The sequence below is a fragment of the Pinus tabuliformis genome, chromosome 9 (genome assembly GCF_031772625.1).
Source record: "Pinus tabuliformis cultivar Carrire ecotype Pingquan chromosome 9, CPIR1, whole genome shotgun sequence".
Lineage (NCBI taxonomy): Eukaryota > Viridiplantae > Streptophyta > Pinopsida > Pinales > Pinaceae > Pinus > Pinus tabuliformis.
Window position 1 is genome coordinate 1,291,373,843 of NC_142307.1, and position 21,467 is coordinate 1,291,395,309.

The window sequence follows — 21,467 nt, forward strand, 5'->3', positions numbered from 1 at the left end:
AAGGTCAAAATCAAGTAGTTGAAGGAAAAACTCAAGGAAACCCTAATCAGCCAAGAGGAGAAGGGTAAGTTAGATTTTCTTTATGATGCATCCATGATTGCATAACATACCTCATCAGGCATCTATGGAAAAATTTTGGGAGGATTTGGAGAAAATTTTGTGTGTTGGTGCAGACTTGCAATTTTTTGGCAATTTTTTATCTAGGAGCGCAGCAAGCTCACGATGCGCTTCTCCCTTAGGGCTACAAATGATGGAAAATCAGCATTTTTGGAAATCTTATGACCCCCTATCAAAACCAATTTTCCCACTTTCCTGTTCTGGGGCTCAGTTTTTGAGAAATTTCCAAACAAGAGGCCAAAAATCACCTTTATGCCCCTCTTTTTCCATTTCGCTACACACCAGGAGGCACCTTGGAAGAATGGCAATATATCAGCCAAAAATGGGTCATTTTGAGTTAAAAAATACTCAAAAGGAATATACACTATCCCATATTTCCATAACAAGCTTCATATCGGAATTTGGACTTCAGGAAGGCACTCAAAAATGGCCTCCAACAGCTCGCTGCGCACCTGGAAATTTCTGAGATTTTTGTAAAATTTTCACTGTGCAATTTTTTGTAATTCCTAGTTTGACTTTGGTAAAAGTAAAAAGCGTGAAGTAGATGAATGTGAGGGGTAAAAGTAAATCTAAATAATGGGTGGTTAGTCTTTATAATTTGTTTTGATGTAAATTTGACCTCATTTATGAGAGAGGTTGGAGTCAGCGTTAATTGTAGAAGTTGTTTTTAACTTCCGTAGACATTAGGGTTTGGTTATAACACCTCATGGAACAGTTCCTAGAGTCATGGATTCGACCCCTGAGAGCGGGGAGATGTTGTTTTGCCTTTATGTATTAGTTTCTTAGCGATAGAACAGGTTGGATTTCAGAGGAGAGAACTATTGTAGCTTGTACTTGGACATTTTCTGGAAATCAAAGGACACAGTTTGCAGCAATTATCTAGGAATTCATGTGCAGTAAGTTTGTGATGTTGTTTTTTCTTTGTTATAGATTTATATGAAAGATATTCATCTTCTTTTTCCATTCATCAATTCTTAAATGGTTTTCCTTATAGTTTATAAATAGAATTCTTTGCATAAAGCTCTGCTTTAATGGAAAAATCATTATGTGTTACTTTCTTTCTTGCTTAATGAATTCATGTTTCATGCTCATTAAGAGCTTTTTCTTCTTCTAAACACTACACTACACCAACAAAACCTAAGATCCATCACAAAAGTAATGCTACCTTCCTCTTTTATATATTTTCTAATGTAACCCTTTGATCCTCTAACCTAGCTACCTGGTTTTTCTCCCTTATCTAGCAACAAACCCCTAAATTTTCCAAAACCCACCTGAGCCTAGCTATCTCGCCTAAAATCCTTTACATTCTAGTCATCTCTTAGCTATTATTTCATAGAGAGAGCCCTATCTAGTTTGGTAGGGCTAGCTACCAAACTAAAAGCTTAGTTTGTGGTTACCTCCATCAATCTCCTCATCAGCCTGGTACATTGTGGAGGATAACAGAGGGCATGACAACTACGGAGTGCCAAGGTGTTCTAGTGAATGTAAGGTTCCCAAGTCATGGAAAAATGTAATGCTAGTTGGGAGGTCATGACTTCCAAGGTGTGTTAGGGAATGTTACGGCATGATAACATGTTCCAGATAGTACGAAGACATGTTAAACAAGCTAAGATGTGCCAAGTGCTAGGGCATGCCAAGATGTACAAGGGTGTGACAATGCATGCCAAGGGTTGTCAAGGCAACAAAAGGGAGGAACAAGTTAAACTACAAGGAAATGAGCACATAGTAGGGTTAATAAGTCATCAATTTACCTTTTCCATGAGGGGCATTCTAGGCACACCAACCCTAGTTGCCAATAAGTGCCAAGTGCCAAGTGTCAATGCATTCCAAGTGCCAAATATTCCTCCATTTCTTCTCATATAGTTTCCAATAATTGATCTCAAATAACTTTAATATTAAACCATGACAAAGCATACCAAGTCATCTCAAGGCATGCCAAACATGCTAATACTTGACAAGTTCCAACACGTGCCAAGTGCCAATGTGTGTCAGGGAGTGTGATGCATGCTATGGAGTGGCAGAGCATATCGAAGAGTGCTAAGGTGTGTTAGAGAGTGCCAATGCATGATGAGGAGTGTTAGGGAGTACTAGGGAAACATAAGGGATCACTAGGTCAAAATGCATGGAAGTGAATGAACATGAGGGTGTGTCGGGGAGTGTCAATGAGTGCTAGTTGCCATGCCAAGGAGGGAGTGACAAGGTATGCTAAGCACGGGTAAGGCATGCCAGGGAATATCAGGGCATGTCAAGAAGTGCTAGAGTGTGCTAGGTAGTTCTGGGGTGTGCTAACATGTGCCAAATAGTGCCAAGGCATGCCAGGTGCTAAGACATGCTAGGATGTGCAAGGTGCCAGAGTATGCCAATATGCGTCAAGGAGTTTCAAGGCAACAAAAGGAATAACCAAGCTAAAATGTAAGGAAATGAAAACATAAGAGGGTTAATAAGTCGGGACTTTATCTTTTTCAAAAGGGGCATGCTAGGCACACTAATAATATGTTCTAATACATGCCAAGTGCCAATGTGTGCCAAGTGTTAATGTTTGTCAATGCAATATTATGCCAAGGTGTTCCAGGGCATGCTAGGGAATACAGGGCATGCCAACACATGATAGGGGAGTGTAATGCTATGCTAGGTCATACCAACATGTGCTTGGGTGTCTTACTCATGGCAAGATGTTCTAGGTACAAAGATGTTCCAAGACATGCGAGGTGCCAAGGAATGTTAGTGTATTGTTCCAAAGCATGTTAAGGTATTCCACGAGTGTTGAGGAGTGCTAGGTCTCTCTCGTTAATAGAATTGACAGAGCTTGATTATGTATTAAATAATATCATTCCTACACACACCAGAACTTTATTTAAAGGAAATTTGCTAGATAATAAACCTAATAGAGATGAATCATGTGTTGACTCATAAGAAAACTATATTATTATGACATGAGGGAAATGATACACACTAATTAATTCTTAACAAATTGACTGACTATAACAACTATGACCTTGTACACATAATGAAAAAGACTCCATAACAATGGTCTTAAATCGTTATCTTTTGACAAAAAATATAGTAATAGGTACATAGCGTCATCAAAAACTCATTGGAATGATCAATGATGATGAACATTTTTTTACTGTCACCAAAAGTAACCAAAAAGAGCATTGGTGAGGGTCAATAAAAGATCGTCACTAGAAGTGTCATCAAAGAGAGAATTAGTGATGGTCCTTTAACGAACCTCACCAAAAGTGTCACCAAAGAGAGAATTAGTGACGGGCCTTTAATGACCCTCACCAAAGTGTCATTGAAAATGGCTTTGGTGACAAACCTTAAAGGACCATCACTATATACACTTACAACAACATTTTTTTAAAGACCGTCACCATATGTGACATTGGTGATGGACCTTAAAGGTTTGCCACAGGCATGAAGCGTTTTTAAAAAATCATTGGAACGATCAATGATGACGAACATTTTTTTACCGTCACCAAAAGTAACCAAAAATAGCAATGGTGAGGGTCAATAAAAGATCGTCACTAGAAGTGTCACCAAAGAGAGAATTAGTGATGGGCCTTTAATGACCCTCACCAAAAGTGTCACCAAAGGGAGAATTAGTGATGGGCCTTTAACGACCCTCACCAAAATTGTCATTGAAAATGGCTTTGGTGACAAACCTTAAAGGACCATCACTGTATACACTTACAACAACGTTTTTTTAAAGACCATCACCATTTGCAACATTGGTGACAGACCTTAAAGGTCCGTCATAGGCATGACCCTCACTAGTTGTTAGCTTATTAGGGCCTGACCTAGGTTCAGAAATTTTTAGCCAAACAAACCCCGAAACTACTAGCCCTTTCAGCAACAGTCCGCGGAGTGCGGACTAAGGTCCACCCGAGGTAGTATGGGAGGGTGCTGGAACCAGGTTTCCGCACCCTAGGGATGTCTTGATGAGGTTTAGAAGTTCGCGAGCTGATCCTGTGCGCTGCGCTACTTCCGCGCAGTCGCCTGTTCAGAGTAACTACCTTCAATCGGCTTGGAGGATGAGCACGAATGCAAATTACCTCTTCTGTGCTTAATATTATTATAGATCTTGAATTAACTTACTAAGGCACAATACATTCAGTTACCATTTAATGTAACAGACATACGCGTAATCATAAACCATAAATAGATGCGTAAACCATAATATAGAATAGATACGCAATATTACAAGACTAACTTATCTTTATTAATTCCTTTTTCCAGTTACAATCCACTTCCTGCCCTGCGCACACAGCTGCAGGGGTCCGCGCACACAACTGCGGACTCTACCGGGCCTCCGCGCACATAGCTGTGGAACCTCTATCTCCTACTACAACCCTCAACTCAGACTTACAGACTCAGAGTGACTATCGTTGTTAACAACCCATACACTTTAGACTTTTCCAAAACCTCCAAAAAACTATCTTCTACACCTAGAGCCTTGCTCTATTTATACACTCTCATGGTCCGCAGACCATGGGCAAGCTGACTCACTTTCTATTATTTGACCTTATTTTCAGGCGGACTACCCTTTGACTTGACTCATTACAACTCACGCTCCGCACACTTCGCGGAGCCTTTACAATACCAATATCCCAAAATTGTGGGCTTTAAGCCCTAAAACCGTTATGCGGGGGACCCGCTGCCCAACAAGCCCCCAACACAAACATCGTGACTCGTCCCGAGTCACTTGGCCGGTGTGGCGATCTTCGCTAGGAGTCCATCGAAAAACCTCTATGCTTCATGGATGTCGACCACTCATTCCTCCACTATTTATTGTATCAATTGTGTGCAACGCTCTGATGCATCATTGTCAGAGGTGTCCTCTTGCCTTTTCGCATATGTGTCCTGCATCTGGGCCAGCTTGCTTTCGATCGTGGTAGTGACCGTGAATGCTTCCTCGAGCCAAGGCTGGATGCGTGCTTTAAGCCCTGCTTCTTTTTGTCATGTGGCGTCCACCTGTTCTTTCAAATCCTAGACCTCCCTTATCTTGGCCAATCGCTGGGTGAGGACGATCATCTGCACGGTTCCCCGAACATCGTCATAAGCTTGCTGCAATTCCCGCACTTCTGTCTCTAACTGTTGTAGTATTGGGTCCTCCTAGAGTGAGGTAAGCATTAAGAGGGACTGGTCCAACAAGCCAGTGCAGTCTTGTATAGCCTGCTCTATCTCTTTCAACCCCGATTGAATGGCTTGGTGGCGCTGCTCTCTGACTTCCGGGGGTGTAGAGGACTATGCCTTCAGTTATAGCTCTGCTATCTGCAAGTTCAGCTCCAACTGAACCTTCGCAGCCTCCTCCTAGGTCCTGCAGACTCCATCTGCCAGTTGGCGAATCTTTTTTACGGTGGGGAGTGCTGCTGGTACGGCCAACTCTGAAATGCTACTATAGGCTTCCTCCATTGCCTATTCTAATCCCTAGTTTTGGGCAACCATGCTATCGCACTACAGGCTGAGTTGTTGTAAATTTACCTTCTGCTCACTCAAGACTTGGAGAGTGCGGCCCTCCCTGGCACGAAGCTCAATAGTTACCCCATCCTACAGCTAGTATAGGGTTTCACTGGGAAGGGTGGCCAAATTCAACCCCCAGCCCCTCATTCAACCTTCGGTTGTTGCTAAGACGGCTCCTTCTGGTAACACCAAAGTGTTTGTTATGCGTGTGTGCAACATCTGTTTAGCCTCAATTATACCTTCCGCAAGGTGTGGTGTCATCATTCCTGGGGTTCGCACTTGTAATGCCTACAATTGTGCTCTGAGCGCCCCCAACAAAGTTGTCTGCTCCATCATCAACTCTGCCAGAGCATCCTTGTCAATAAGGGTTCCTCCCATGGTCTTTATTTTCTTTGTCCTTTTGCGCATGGGAGGCTGCTCTTGGACGCGCAACCTCTTGAGGTGGGTCACATTTGTTGTAAGGTCCATGCATTCCTGTGTCTCCACCTCCCCCTGTATATCCTGCTCCATGGACATTTCCTGGCCTTCCTCAGCCTTCTCAGTGGGCATGGTTATGGTTTGTGTCATTTTCTCTAGTGCTTCTACCTCAGTCGTTGTCTGGTGTGTGGCCACTTCCTGTTCCTGATGTTTTCTCTCTGCTAGCTTCGCGATACGCAGCTTGGTCTCCTTCTTCTGCTATGCCGCGATATTTTCCAATTCCGCCAAGTCCGGGGCACACCACTCCGGAGACCATGACGCCATCACTTCGAAGATTGCATCATCTATGGCAATGAACAGTAACATTTCCCATGCTCAGGCTGGATCCTTGCGCGCTCGGATATACAAGTTATGCATATCCGCCTTGCATTCTGCCACACTTTGTAAAGTGTTATATGCTGTCCAGGACAAGCGCGGCCTACGGTTGATCCACGTTCGTAAACTCACCTCTACAAATTTCCAAAATACCTTTATCTCGCGGATCCTCGCCGTGTCTTTTGTTGCCCAGAGCGAGGTATACCTCACGGCCTCCGGTATGTTCCGCTCCACGGTAGGAAACTGGTTGTCTGTTGGCAGCTCCCCGGCAACCAACAGGATGGATAAGAGCACCCACGCGTAGTGGAAGTTCTTACCCTGGTCCTGGGCTTCCCCGCAATTCGTCAAAAATTCATCATAGATAAACTGTGCCCAATTGAACTGGACCCCTTCTGCACACTGCTCTGCCAAGGCAATTACAGATGCTGGCACTTCGTCTGCACGACATTTCCTCATCATCTTGCTGACCAGTAGCTGGGTGGCAATGCGCACCCCTCAGTCCTTGATACTTGCTTAAAAATTACATACTCTCGCTTCCTTTTCTCTAGCTTATATTTGGCCTTCATAGCTTCCACGAGGCCCAAGTCACTACTTTTTCTGACGATGTCTGTGGGATTGCTTCCTTTAATCGGCAGTCGTGAAATTCAGTGAATTAAGTCAGCCACGATGGGAATCGGCTCTTCCAGCCACAGACACATGTCATTTACTAGACACAGTAGTTACCGAATGACAAAGATTGTGATAGGCGCGCGGTGTAGTGGGGTATCCACCGCAGATGGAGTAACCCTGCCTTCTCCACATCTCGCAACCATTTTTGCTATAGTAGTTTTTCTGCGGCCAATTGTGGGAACTTCCCACTATCTGTCCTAGTCTTCAAATTTTATATTTGGTACCTATCCCAGTGGCGGACCATCAAACCTTATATCATCCAGAAGAAGCGGGGTCTGGAGCGCACTCTTCGTGGCCTCCAAGTCCTTCGGTATCTTAGTTGTCCCTTTCCATGGGGGAATGTAGGGGGGTAACTCTATCGTTGAAGATGCTTGGGAGACATTTTCCACCTCATCGTCCTGTACCTCAATTTGGGTTATCAAGGCTTGCAGATCTTCCTCTTCCTCCTCTGTTTCAACGGTGACAGCTTTGCCCTTCTCTGTCATCGATACTTTACTAACCCTTGGGTGTCGTGGTTATAGCCAGACTGGCCCCATTGGTTGTTTGTTTTTCTATGGTCGCGGTGTGCGTGGGGAATTCGGTAACTCTGGTGCGCCTGCTACCTCTCTAGGCTCCTCCTGGGTCACCCAGGGCTTTAGACTAACTCCCATAACTCTCACCCTGGTTCTCGACATTGTGTTTATACTGTATTCGGTCAGTCGCATACTCATAGGTGGCAGGGTAGCTTGGGGCTCGTTGCTCTGTACTAACTCAATTCTCAAACATCCTAGAGTTGCTTCGAAACTATCCCACAAAATTTTATAGTAACATTCAGATTTGAATTTGGCCATTCCCTCCATTTCTGAGTCATTAGTACCTACTTGGCGGCAGATCTCCCCGAATCTAGCTCGTAATTCATGTCTTAATGGCCTGCCACCTGCTCTTTTCTATATTAAATTAGCCTTCTTATCATGAACAGTGTCGTCAATGGTCACCCCCAAGCTATCCATGCAGCAACGCATCCCCTTAAGCACGACCGCAAGCCTTGTGACAGACGGGCCCTACGCAGAACCTCCTTTCCGTACAGATTTCCTGCAGCCTTGTTTATAGTCCCGTGCCTTCTTTCAACTGCCTGGAGCGCTGAGACTGTGCCTTCTACAGATAGTCAGGTGGTCGCACCCCTGGTGCGAGACTACGCTTTTCCCACTAGCCCGGGTTGCGGCCACCTTTCACATGCCTTTGTGTCTTGTTCCTCTGTATATAGTACCTTCCCTTTTTTAGTAAGGTGCGGTTGCAACCATGATAGCAGGGTCGCAACTCTTTCTAATGCAGTAGTAGGGCTGGCCAAACTCGGTCTCATCATACTTAGTTTCTCGCAGCCCACTTGCGCGACTTCAATTTCCAGTTTGCGGATTTCTTCATCCAATGTCATACTTCTCTTCCTCAGTCGTGCCCACTCATCATCGATTTCACGAAGTTTCATGCTTCCTCGCCAAAGGTCTTCTTGCAACTGCCTAATTCCTTTACCCAGGTCCTCACGTCCTGTTCCTACTGCAGGAGCCATGGTCCGGGGATTCTTCTCTGTCCTCCTGGTCTCTTCTCTTCTTGTCACTATTGGGATCATTTCCGCACTCCAGTTTTTGCTTATGGTCCTATAGGCCCATTGAACCATGGGCATGCGCAGGTCCCAATCCGTTCGTCCCACCTGGTAAACTTTCTTCATGATCTCGCATAGCCTTGTTAATGCTCCACCGTGGGGTATTTGCAGTTTGCATCGTTCTTTCTGCTGCCGTGTTGTGTCCTGTTTTTTTATCCTCAGCCTGGGTTGTGCCTGCCCAGCACGTGACTGCACCCATCGACATAGGTGGGCATGGAAACTGCTTTGCCTTGGCTGTCCGGCTTGTTTTGGATGTTGGGGACTTCCAAACCATAAGTGCATCCTTCTTCTACATTCGCGCCAGCTCCCAATATTCTTCTGGTGTGTCTGCCACCATTATGCAAGCGTCGCACGCAACGCCTAGTCCATCGCATCGTACCGTTGTTGTTTTGGTACTGACCTTCCGACTTTGTCTAAGAGTTCATCCCCACCTGTGTCCCCATCATATGTTGGTAGTTCCCTAGCTTCGGTCGTCATGTACCGCAGTGATCTAATCATCATGTTGCAATTTAGCATTGAGACTTCGTGCAACCGGTTCTGCCAGTGTTCTATTTCTTCGTCTAAATCCGAAGTACAGGAACTGTCGTGCTCCCATGAGATTCTCCCATCTTCAATCGGGTTTACCCTATCCTGGTCTTGCGCCATTATCTGGTAAATGCAGTCTAGCTCATCGTCGTTGTCATCTTCACGCATAGGTTCAGTGTAGCGCACTCCTTCAGCTGGATCCAGCGGAACTACTACGCGTAGAGACTTTTTCTTGAAAGTCATTTTTTGCTTCTTCAGGTTGATGACTCCATTCATATCCGTAGCCCAATCTATCCCTAATAACGTGGGGTAAGGGTTACTGTCATCCACAATCTCTATTACCTCAAAGTCTGTTTGCGTGCTCGCACCTTCAATATCCACTGTTACCCCTTGCAGTCTTCCCATGGGCATGATCTTTTGTTGGTTCGCCATCCATAATTGAATAGGAGACCACTATAACACGGGCTGGCCCATTCGTTCCCAAGTCTTTTTCAGTAATATGTTTTTGTCCGAACCTAGGTCGAGGACTACCTGATCCATCTCATATTCGCTAATTTGCGTCGTCAACCACATTTCCCTCCTAATGCGCAAAGCATGCTTCCCCATCTTTCGAACAACACACGGTTCCCCTGATCCTGCGCACCTAGTGATCATCTCTTAGATTCCTTTAACTACCTTATTGTCTCGTAGCAGCTTCATGCATGTCTCTAAAAAGGTAGTAAGCATAGACAGATCCATTCCTGGTTCGAGTTGATCCTTACTACCTGAAGTAGAGGCCTCCTTGAAGCTCTTCTTAGCTTCCATAACCATTTCCTTTGCGCATTCCAAGTCAAGCTCAGATTCCTTCGTAGGGGCCTTATGAACCCATGTATCGTCCTTGGGTTGCTTTCCCTTATCTTCCCCTGTAGTCGTGCCACTTCTAAGCACCATAGTCACGTTGAGGTCTTCTTCGCGAGGTTCAGAAATCATCATTTGGATATTTTGAGTTGGAGTAGGCTGTAGTACCCCTTTCTCACGCATATGTGCGATCAACGTCGGACAATATACTGCTTCATGATCAAATTGATAACAATACAGACAAAACATTCTATTCGGATTCGTACAGTCGTGCGCGTAGTGCTCGGGTCCTCTGCAATTGTAGCAGATTAACTGTCTGCACCCTCATCTGGGTCGCATTCCTCCTCGTTCTCGACCTCGCCCTGGAAATCCCCCCACACAATTGTTGGCGTTGGATCGAGACCTCGCATTTCTGTCTGAATTCGTTAAGCTGGGGTCCTATCCATCATTAGCTCATAGCTCCGACATGTCTGCTCATCATGACCCACTGATCTACAGAAATTACAATACAGTTGTTGTGGAGTCTGGGTATACTTCTACAACAGGTGACAGTTGTCCGTCGCGTGCTTTCCTCCCACATGACAAATCGCGCACCAAAGTGTGGGTGTTGCACTCAACCCTGTTTGTGCCTCCGATCTCAACAGCATCGGTCCCCCTCTCACCAAATAGTTCACGAATACAGGACAGTGATCCTTTTCCTGACCCTGGCCTTTACATTTCATACACCACACTTCTTCGCGCGCCTCTAGCCGGGGCGCCCTATCCTACTTCAAACTTTGCATCTCCAAGCATAAGTTTTGTAGTTGCACGTGGATTTGTTGGACTCCCAACCCCGGATCCTGTATCAGTGTTTCGTGAAATCTCATCGCCATTTCCAATGCCTCTGCTTGGGTTGAGAGCTTCTGTTGTGATAGTGCCATCCTCAGGTGTGGTGTCAAATATGCCACAAACCACGCGCAGTGATACACATCTGTCAGTGTCATATTAACCTCGCGGATTGTACTTTTCAGCCTCTGATCCAAATCCTAGGGGGTTTCACCTGGAAGCATCGTGATCTCCTTGAGTCTAATGATTGACTACGTCTCTGATTTCAGCCGGCTCAATTCTCTGTTCAATGCAATCTGGATCTCCACTATTCTGGCATTCGGGTGATCATTCGAGTGCTTGATATACCATGTCAGCATGCAATCTTGTAGCACACTTACCAATGTGGCCTTCTTAATGTTATCATCCGTAACCCCATGCGCTTCCCACACTGCTCTTACTACGAACCAAAACTGATCTGGATCTTCGTTCCCTACTCCTCTGAATACAAGCAACTTGATCACGCTCGCCATGCTAAACTGCTGGTTTGGTGGAGGCGGTGTGGGTGAAGATGGAGGTGAAGAAGGTGACAGGAGTGGTGGCATTAGCAGGGATGATAACTGCGGAATGCACTGCTTGATCAAACTGACTGCACTCCTCAGAGAAACCCAAGCGCGCTCTTCCTCACTTGCTCGCGGAGGTGAAATTAAAGGACTGTTTCCTAACCCTTCGATCCCTTTGTAGACCTTTCCGCTCCGCGTCATTCCACTCATTAATGTATTCGCATCACCCGTTTTTCACATAACAACATCTTAATCCAAGTATTCAAAGACTTGATGTACTTACCTCGCGGTCCCTTGAGAAAACATCTTTCTGCTTCGCTATAGCTGACAGTTGTGTCTATCACAAATTCAATGATAAACCCTCCTATTATCCGATCCAGCCAATGGTCTACGGCCTGCGCGATCTTATCTTCAGATGCCTCTAGCTTGCGCACCAACTCTGGAGTCCACACTATCGGTTGATCGAGCTTGCACCTTCCCTGGCTATCTGCTAGCCTCGCGATCCAATCGTACAGTTCCAAAGAGAAGGTTGCGAAGAAGATCTCATGGATTTCTATATATATGAAGTGATCCAACCACCTCTTCTCGGATATCTGTGGTGTTTTGTTTTCCTGTATTACGAACTCGTGCAGCTTTTGATCCAACCAATCTTCAATTTCTTTCTTCATAGGGTTCCAGCATTTTGACATCAGACATCCCTTAGGCAGATCCCGGTCCCGGCAGTGGAACCATTTGTTGGCTTATTGGGGCCTATCCCAGGTTTAGAAATGTTTAGCCAAACAAATCCCGAAACTACTGACCCTTTCTGCAAGAGTCTGCGGAGCAGATTGAGGTCTCACCCGAGGTAGTATGGGAGGGTGATGGAACCAGGTTTCCGCACCCTAGGGATGTCTTGATGAGGTCTAGAAGTTCACGAGTTGATCCTGCGCGTTGCGCTACTTCCACGCAATCACCTATTTAGAGTAACTACCTTCGCTCAGCTTGGAGGATGGGCGCGAATGCAAATTATCTCTTCTGTGCTTAATATTATTATAGATCTTGAATTAACTTACTAAGGCACAATACTTTCAGTTAACATTTAATGTAACAGACATATGCGTCATCATAAACCATAAACAGATGCATATAGAATAGATACGCAATATTCCAAGACCAACTTATCTTTATTAATACCTTTTTCCAGTTACAATCCACTTCCTGCCCTACGCACATAATTGCAGGGGTCCGCGCAAACAGCTGCAGACTCTACCAGGCCTCTGCGCACATAGTTGCTGAACCTCTATCTCCTACTACAACCCTCGACTCAAACTTATAGACTCAGAGCAACTATCGCTATTAACAACCCATACACTTTAGATCTTTTCCAAAACCTCCAAAAAACTATCTTCTACAGCTAGAGCCTTGCTCTATTTATCTTATGGTCCGCGGACCATGGGCAGGCCGACTCACTTTCTATTATTTTACCTTAATTTTAGGCAGACTACCCTTTGACTTGACTCGTTACAACTCACACTCCGCGCACTTCGTGGAGCCTTTACAATACCAATATCCCAAAATTGTGGGCTTTAAGCCCTAAAAACATTACGCGGGGGACCCACTGCCCAACACCAGTGACCTTTTTTCTTGTAGTGTAGATACCAAAATCAAAACCATACCTCATTGATGTTCAGGGGAGGCTTATCTCATCTACAAAATCAGTCCATATTAGCATGTATCATTCTAATATATATATATAATGATAATCAAATTAATATAACAATAACATGCATGACCATACCAATTGTATACTATGACCCCATGCATCACAACCATAACCATGACAACATCATATTTTACCCAAAGAGAGCGCAACCCGCTCTGATACCACCCTGTAACCCACATCCTCTCACATTTACCCACTTTCACTAGTTTTCCCAGGGTAAATAGGAGTTGAGGGTCACTGTGATAAGACTTAACCTCCTATATGACCTTAAGGAAATGGAGTCGACAACTTAAGACTTCACTAACCTCCCTTGGGTGCCACGAGACCTCTAGGAGCAACCAAACTCCTCCAGGTGTCCAACACCTGAGCTAACTCTCTTTTTCACTAACCTAGAACCTTATTCACTCCCTTGCTAAGGCCTCTAACTGACTGCAACCCTCCAATCACTCCCATAGGTTTGTTTCCCAGTGATTATGGACTTTTTTAGTCAATTCTATGCCAGCAACCCCAAATTCTAAGCCACTTTTTCAGGGCTAGGATTCAGGCCCGTGCCCAGAACTCAGTGAAACTTCTAGAAATGATGAATCACATAGAAACAAGGCTTCTAAACCAAAACTTAAACCAGGACTTGACCTGATCTCTCCCAACCAGGACTGACATTCTGCCAAACACATGATGAACATGCAACCTATATGTCATGAATGCATATATGAACATAAGAATCTAAAAACTTATTTGATGTTTAATAAGAAGGATTTATGCCTTCTCACAATAGTTATCATAACACCAATTAGGTCATGCATTCATTAACTAGACATTCATTGAATGAAATGTGATAATAGCCATACTTAGATATGTTATATAACCTTGATTATAACCAAAATATAACCAGATAGATAACAATGATAGAACAACCACTAAAGCCACATAAAAACAAGTAAATTTACTTACCAAATACAAGAGAAACTTATCTCTTATTAACCATATGAAAAATCCAACCAAGTCAGGGACTTCCACATACCACTCGACCATAGATTGGGTTGAACCAAATCTTTCTTTCAGCCAATCACCCCTATGCCATATTCCAAGCATGAATGTGGGATCTCATGGGATAAAAAAATCATAAAAAACCAAGGGAATCCATAGGTTAAACCGCCTCCACCCTCACCATACCATGATCTCACCTAAACTGGCTCCAAGATCAGAAAACTAAACTGAGCTTGGATGCCTCAGAATTCCTTCACCATCCCTTGAGGAATTTTCCTATCTCCACCCACTTGTAGAGGGATTCCTGGAGAATACCATCTCCACCCCCAACCCTTGGGATTTTACTAAGACCACCTCACCTAGATCCAAAACCTTTCGACAATCCAGAGCTCAACCAAGAAGGAATCCCATCACACCATGGCTATCCAGAAATGGAAAGGCAAGTCTAAAAACCACTGTCAAAACCTGGAAAAATCCATGCCACCAACAGAAATGAAACCAAATACACACATTCACATACTATGCATGCCAAAACCAACTAGGAAATCATACATGCAACCTGCTACCTGCAAGTATTCCTATTGAAGCTGCTTGATCCAACCTTTCCTTGCACGATCCTTGGTTTCCTTGTCCTTCCTTGTCCTTCTTTTACTTTCTTGCTTTCCTTATCCTCTTGGTGCTCTTCTCCTCTTTGAAAACCAATTTTGAAAATGAACTGACAAAAGGCTACAAGCTTATGCTCTGATGTCTTTTTATTATTGATGCCTTGAATTTCTTTATTTTTCCTTAATTTTCCTTCAATTCCCTCCTCACATGCAACCTGTGACCTTTCACCTCCCTTTTATCCTATTTTCCTTTATTTTCATAAAATAAAATGTCAATAATACCTTTTGCCTTTTCAAAGCCTTTGCCATTGTCTTTGCCAATTTCCCCTTAGCCATAATACACAACAAGTGATGCCCACTAGGATATTTTGCCCAACATTTAGCTTGGAATAAGTGTCCCTTTACCTTGGTCTTATTTTTCCTTTATTAACATTTATTACAAGAAATTTTAACTTGGGGTTGTTACATGGTATATATTAAAAGCATAGAAAACACAACATGAAACTTTTACCAAATGTACCTTGATATGTGTTCTCAACTATCTCCAAATTTCATTTTCTGAAATGTCTTGGAAAAAAATTAGAGAAAAAATGTCGGATTGATTCATTTGAAGCATATTTTAAAACCAATCACAAACCCTAACTTCCACTGAATATATCTAGGAAAGTATACCAAACCAAAATATGAAATTGTAACCAGATGTTCCTTGATATCTCTCCTCAATATCCTCAAAAATTTCTCCATACGAAATGTCCCATGAAAAACGTTATAGTGAAAATACCAAGATGATTTATTTGTAGCAAGAAAACCCTAGGTTTTTCTGCTCTAATACAAAACGCTCTCAAACTTGCACCTTAAAAATTATAAGAAACCAATATTTATAGTCCACTTCAAAGGGGAAGCCTCCTTTTATAATGAATAAAATGCACAAGACAAGATTTGATGATCTTATAACTAGGTCTCCTAAGTATATATGTAGGGGACTAAGGGTACAATTATAATAAAATAACACCATGGAATGTTCTATTTGACCTCCTAATATAGCATTTAAAGTAATAATGAATTCTTATTAGGGCCTTATACGAACCTAGGGCCATAATATATGTCTTCAAACATATCCAATTTTAGGGTCATAGTAGATGTAGGTTTTAAACTTGTATAATTAATTTTTGCATATAGATTCTCAATGAAATAGAAAAGACACAATGGCAAACACACACCTAAACATACAAATTTTATGCCAGAAACCAAAAACCAGGAAAACCAATAAGATTTTTCAATATATATTCTTATGTATAGTGTCATAATACAATGTATATATCTTGTGTCATCCATGAACTACCAATCCATGTTATACAGGAAAATGACCTTCTCATCAACTCAGAGGAGAAGAGCAGGATGAATGAAGGACTGACCAAGTTCACAGGCCCTTTTGCTAAGCTAACGTTGTATAGGAACTAGCAACCTGCTTTATAAAGCTTCCTAGCAAGGTTAAGGGTGCAGTAGAGCCTAGGGTAACTCTGTTTGTTACCTTGGGAAGGGAGTTATTCAGCCTAATTGAGCTTCTATGGGTCAAAGGAATGAATTGACCGAGAAATATCCCAAGATTCTCTCCTATGTCAGCTCACAAAAGCAGGGAAACATCAAAACTCAGCCTGTTTGGAGGAATTACTAATTCCTAATGGAGTCTACAAATGGGAAAGAGCACAAAGGCATGGAAACATCACTGCTTTTGCCTAATGGAACTCATGAGGGATTTGGCAAGGCTTATCCTCTCATGCTATATATGAGAGGCTAGGGCCATTGTGGAAAAGGTTGAAACATTTGAAAGGATTGCTTATTTGACTATCGAGCATAGTCTCTGACTAAGGCATAACAAGAAGTTAAGAAGGGAGAGAGGGAGAGAAGCTGGAGGAGTAAGGGAAGGCTGATACAACCGATGGTTGTAATCACTCTTTTCTACATCAATATAGAACTGCAATTGTGTTTTCCACTCCACGATGTTGGTAGTGTAATTTGTTTACATATTTATGCAATGTCGTTATTATGAGTGGCTTAGATACATGTAATTAGATATATTTATATGTTAATGCATTGTTTGTCAAAGTTATATGTTGTGATATTACGCTTGTCTTATCTATGTGCAGGTTTTGATCTAGAGCTAGCTAAGGGGTCTTCCGCCTTGCTACTTTGCGCTCTCCAGCAACACCACACCAAGACTTGAGGTAATAAGTCCTTCTTCCTGCTTTGATTCTCATTTGTTTAACATAGATATGCATGCATATTTGTGACAACTGCAGCTAATCTGACAATCTGCCAAGGATCTTGGGAAGATCCTTGAGGGTTTCTACATCACCAAACACCCGTGCATTAATCCCTATAGCAGAATTGGTGACTCTACTGGGGACTACACTTAGTTCCCAGTTTTCTCCCAAAGTTCCTAGATCTCTCTTTCTTTCAGGCCTTCTTGTACTTCCCAGTATTCTCCCAAAGTTCCTAGATCTCTCTTTCTTTCAGGCCTTCTTGTACTTCTTGGTCCCCTTTCTGACCACTCAGGACTACACAACACCCTTCTCTCAGTGCTCATTCCTAGACCTGATCCCCACAACCTTCTTTTTTAGCCTTTTTCCTCACTAACGTTGTCTGCTAGTGTAAACAGTGCTTTATAAAGCACTCTAGCCTCACACACAATGTGTTAGTGCAGTAAGTAACTCTCTGTACCCTCTGTTACAGAGCGTTAGCTAGCCATTTCTTGATAAATAGACTGCTCTGTGACCTCATGGGTTGGGAAATATGCTTGTAGACTGATCAGGGATCTGCATCTATGCTTGTTTGGTTGATATGTATCCTTATCAATTTTTTTTTAAGAAAATAGCTTTACTTAGTAAATTTTTCTTTTAATAAAAAAAAAAATACAAAAATTTTAATGTTTTCTGCCTAGTTGGTTAGATCTGCATTATTTGGTTTCAAAAGTTATTAGTGAGCACTGTTAGTTCTGTCGGTTGTGCTAGTGTTTTACTGAACTGAATGCATGGTATATATATTGACGTATAAATGGCTCTCCCTTTGTAGAAGCAACTTCTTCATCGAAAGTGAAATTTACAAGCATTCTTTTTGCATGATTTGAGTCAAAGTCTGTTGTGGGGAAAAATGCCTATGCAAGACGATCCTATCCACCTAAGGTGTGACAGTGCCTTAGCAACAAATAGAGATAGCTATTCTAGTATTCTTCCTTTATGAATTAAGAATGAAGAGAGAGATGTGTGGACTAACCGGTGTCTTCCGTTTGTCCCTCGATCCGGCTTCTCTTCTCTTGGAGAGTTCCCAGCTACTTGCCTTCTCGCTCGCCCGGCTTCAAGAGGTTTCTGCAAGATCATAAGAAGAGAACACTACACAAGACATGGATTCATATTCATAACTAGTTCAGGATTAGAAATAAACTAAACATACTAATGCATTCATACATCAAAAATACATCAGCATATAGGAGAAACCAAGATAGCTTTATTGATGAATAACAAGGTTCAGGAAGAGATACAACCCAGAGCGCTCCAATCCAGCATCTCCTTCCTAGCAAATGGAATTCCTATCTTCACCCCCTTCAAAGCATTAAGCACCCAATGATTCCAATCTCAAACCAACAGCAATTCTTTGCAATAACAAAATTCCAGCCCCCAGATCTCATGGAGGAGAGATCCATATATAGATGTTTGGAGAGAGGATGAATCAGCTTGAGATCTGACTAGTGTCCTCTCCCTCTGTTAGTTCTTGAGTCCACTTGGAGGTTCTTGCTTCCACTTGGAGATTTGGAACCTCTTACTCATCACCAGTCAAATTCCCTGAGGCAAGTGTCATTTTGGAAGCTTCCTGGGTTTTGACACCTTAAGAAATGAGCCTGCCACATGTCCATTCTCGTTCAGCGTAGGTAGCCAGTGTTCCATTTGACATTCAACGTAGGTAGCCAGTGTTGGCTTTGACATTCAGCGCAAACAGCTAGTGTAGCCACTGAAATGATCCTGAATTGACTTGTTTTTGAGCAGTTTCTGGTGGAGAACTTCTGTGAATTGCTGTGGTTTGTTAGCCTTGTTCCTCTAGGGGTAGGAACAACATGTTTAGGGACTTTGGATCCCTTAGATTATGGACATTTCATGCTCAATGCTGTAAGGCACAAAAATGTCTATAACAGTTGCCCCCTAAAGTATGAGGCTGTTTATCAGGTGAAATGCTTTATCAGGGGGATCCAAAGTTCATCCAATGCTGAGAGGAGACCTGTAATAAGATACAATACAATACATTATTTTTCATACTGCTTTCATGATCTAGCTGAGGCGGGCATTCCCATGCTCAGCTTTATAAATTCATTTTTCTGTACATAGAACAGACAATCGTCTGATGGTAGACTGATAATTTTGATGAAATTATCATCCTTTGAGTAGGATGATTATCTGCTGCAATGATGTACATGTCAATGTCTTTACTTTTCCTGAATATATATCGCAGCCCGGATGGATGAAACTAGATCCGGGGTCTTCAAACTTATTCGATCTTCACTCTGAGTACAAGTCGATCCATGTGAGAAATGTTCTGAAGTCGAACATGGAAAGACATCGCTTGATTACCGGTCAATGATGTAAACCGTTAACAAGCGCGAGAGGAATCACCGATAATGATAATGACCCTCAAGGTACTGCAGTACAATTCACGTGGTGTGAATAAAGGACTTGGCGTCGAACACCACGCAAAATCTTTCGGTCGAAGGTCATTGATGTATACCTGTCGCCGGAAGTGAGAAACTTGCCATTGAGGCATGCAAGCTTCAAAGTACTGAAGGGGTTGTTCCTAGATCAACTTCTTGGATAATGAGCTGATGTCGACAAGAAGCGATCCGTCAAAGGAGGGCCTTAATGAATCCCACATCAGTGACACGGAACGGAGCTAATGATTTTAATGGAGGTGAAAACGATCTGTGACATATGATTCAAGGTGGCGGTCATGAAAGGATGAAGGATAATGTATGGCAGTGGATGGGACACGGTTGACTTTTCTGAACGACTTCTCTTGAACATATGGCGACACTGATACGATGGATCGGTAGCATTACCCCAAATATGGATGGTATGGCGAGACCATGGATGTGACCGGTGAATGAAACAACCCAACCCGATTGTGGTACGAAGGAAAAGTGTCATGTTCAAGAGCGAGTTGCTACCATCAAAGTTTTCTTTAGTTTCTCCCAATTTTTCCCCAGTCATTGCTGACCAGTACCTCTTTATTTTTGTCAAGCTTGAGGAGGATAACATATGCTTGTTCTATAACCTGCCCTTCGGGCAAGCCCATCGCTATGTTTTAACGAGCCTAGCGATAGTGAAACTCGTTCTCGTCTAAAGACAAGTTTGTCGCTATTTAATGATTTTAACGAGTCTAACGACAAGGATAACTCGGTCCTTTTCATTTTTAGAGAATCTGAAAAGGTACATAAAGTTAACTCCAAAAGTCCTTTTTCGTCATCTAATCCCTTAAGTCCGAAAAAGTATAAAACAATACAGAAGGGATGAGTTTTCGATAGTTTTAACGAGCCGAATAAAACAAGCGCTCGATCTTTTTGTGCAATAATCCCTCAGGTCCAAAAAGATTAAAATCTAGAGGAGGGATAGCTCTTCCTGTCCCTTTAACGAGTTGGAAGGCCAAGGACTCGGCAATCTTTTCATATTTTACGAGTCAGTTGAAAAGAGCTTAAAGAAGACTCGTCTTTTGAGGAACGAGTGATAAACAGGGTTAGCAGCTGATTCCAGGTACAGGTTGGAATTTTCCAATCACGGCAGTGTCACAAGGATGGCTAGGTGAAATCACTCTTCGCAGCTGTTCCTCAAAATGGGTAAACAATCATATGGAGGTGAACGATCGGCCAATGGAAAAGTGGAGGTGACGGTGCAAACACGACCAAGGCTTTAATGGCTGATGATATTACATTCACAGTGGTTATTTACCGGGATAGTTCATTTTTTAACGAGCTTAAACGCGGGTGGAAACATTTGCTCGGTCTTATGTTTATTTTTTAACGAACATGAACTATGTGCTAAAACTGCTCGGATCTTGCGTTTATTTTTTAACGAGCATGAACTTTGTGCTAAAACTACTTGATATTATATGGTCAAATTTTTTATTTTTACCATAACTAGCTTTGCCCTTTTCAAAGATAGTACTGTATCCTCAATTGCTGCATCAAAATAGTTAGAAATGAATAACATTTGCATGGAAATGAGATTAGAAACCTAATATTTCGCTTTGAACTACGTAAAAAGCAATTAAAAGGTGTTTTTACCTCTCATTTTACCATTTCATTTGAACTTGGTTTGTTGGAGCTTTGGAGGTGCCTCTTCCCCCTTGATTTTCATCAGCTGATTCTGGGAGATTCTGCGGACGATTTTCGGCGCCGTCTGGACCAGGTAGGAGCTAAACCCTAGCTCTTTCTTTTCATGGTTTCCTTTTTCCATTCTGTGCCTGTTTTCCTGTTCTCCTGAGCCCCTGGGGTTTTGTTGGGGCGCTCTGCCATCAGCGCAGGCAGTCCATTCGAAACCTGCATTGAATGTCAAGCTGCATGAAGGCAGTTTGACCTTCAACGCAGGTGGGACACTAGCCAGTTGCGTTGAGCATAGAAAAACCATTCTGTTGCACAGTTTTTGATGAAAATTTTGCCAGTTTCTCATCAAATCCAGGATCTTACTCTTTCTCTTGTTTGTTTTGCAAGGTTTCTTGAGCAAAATGAC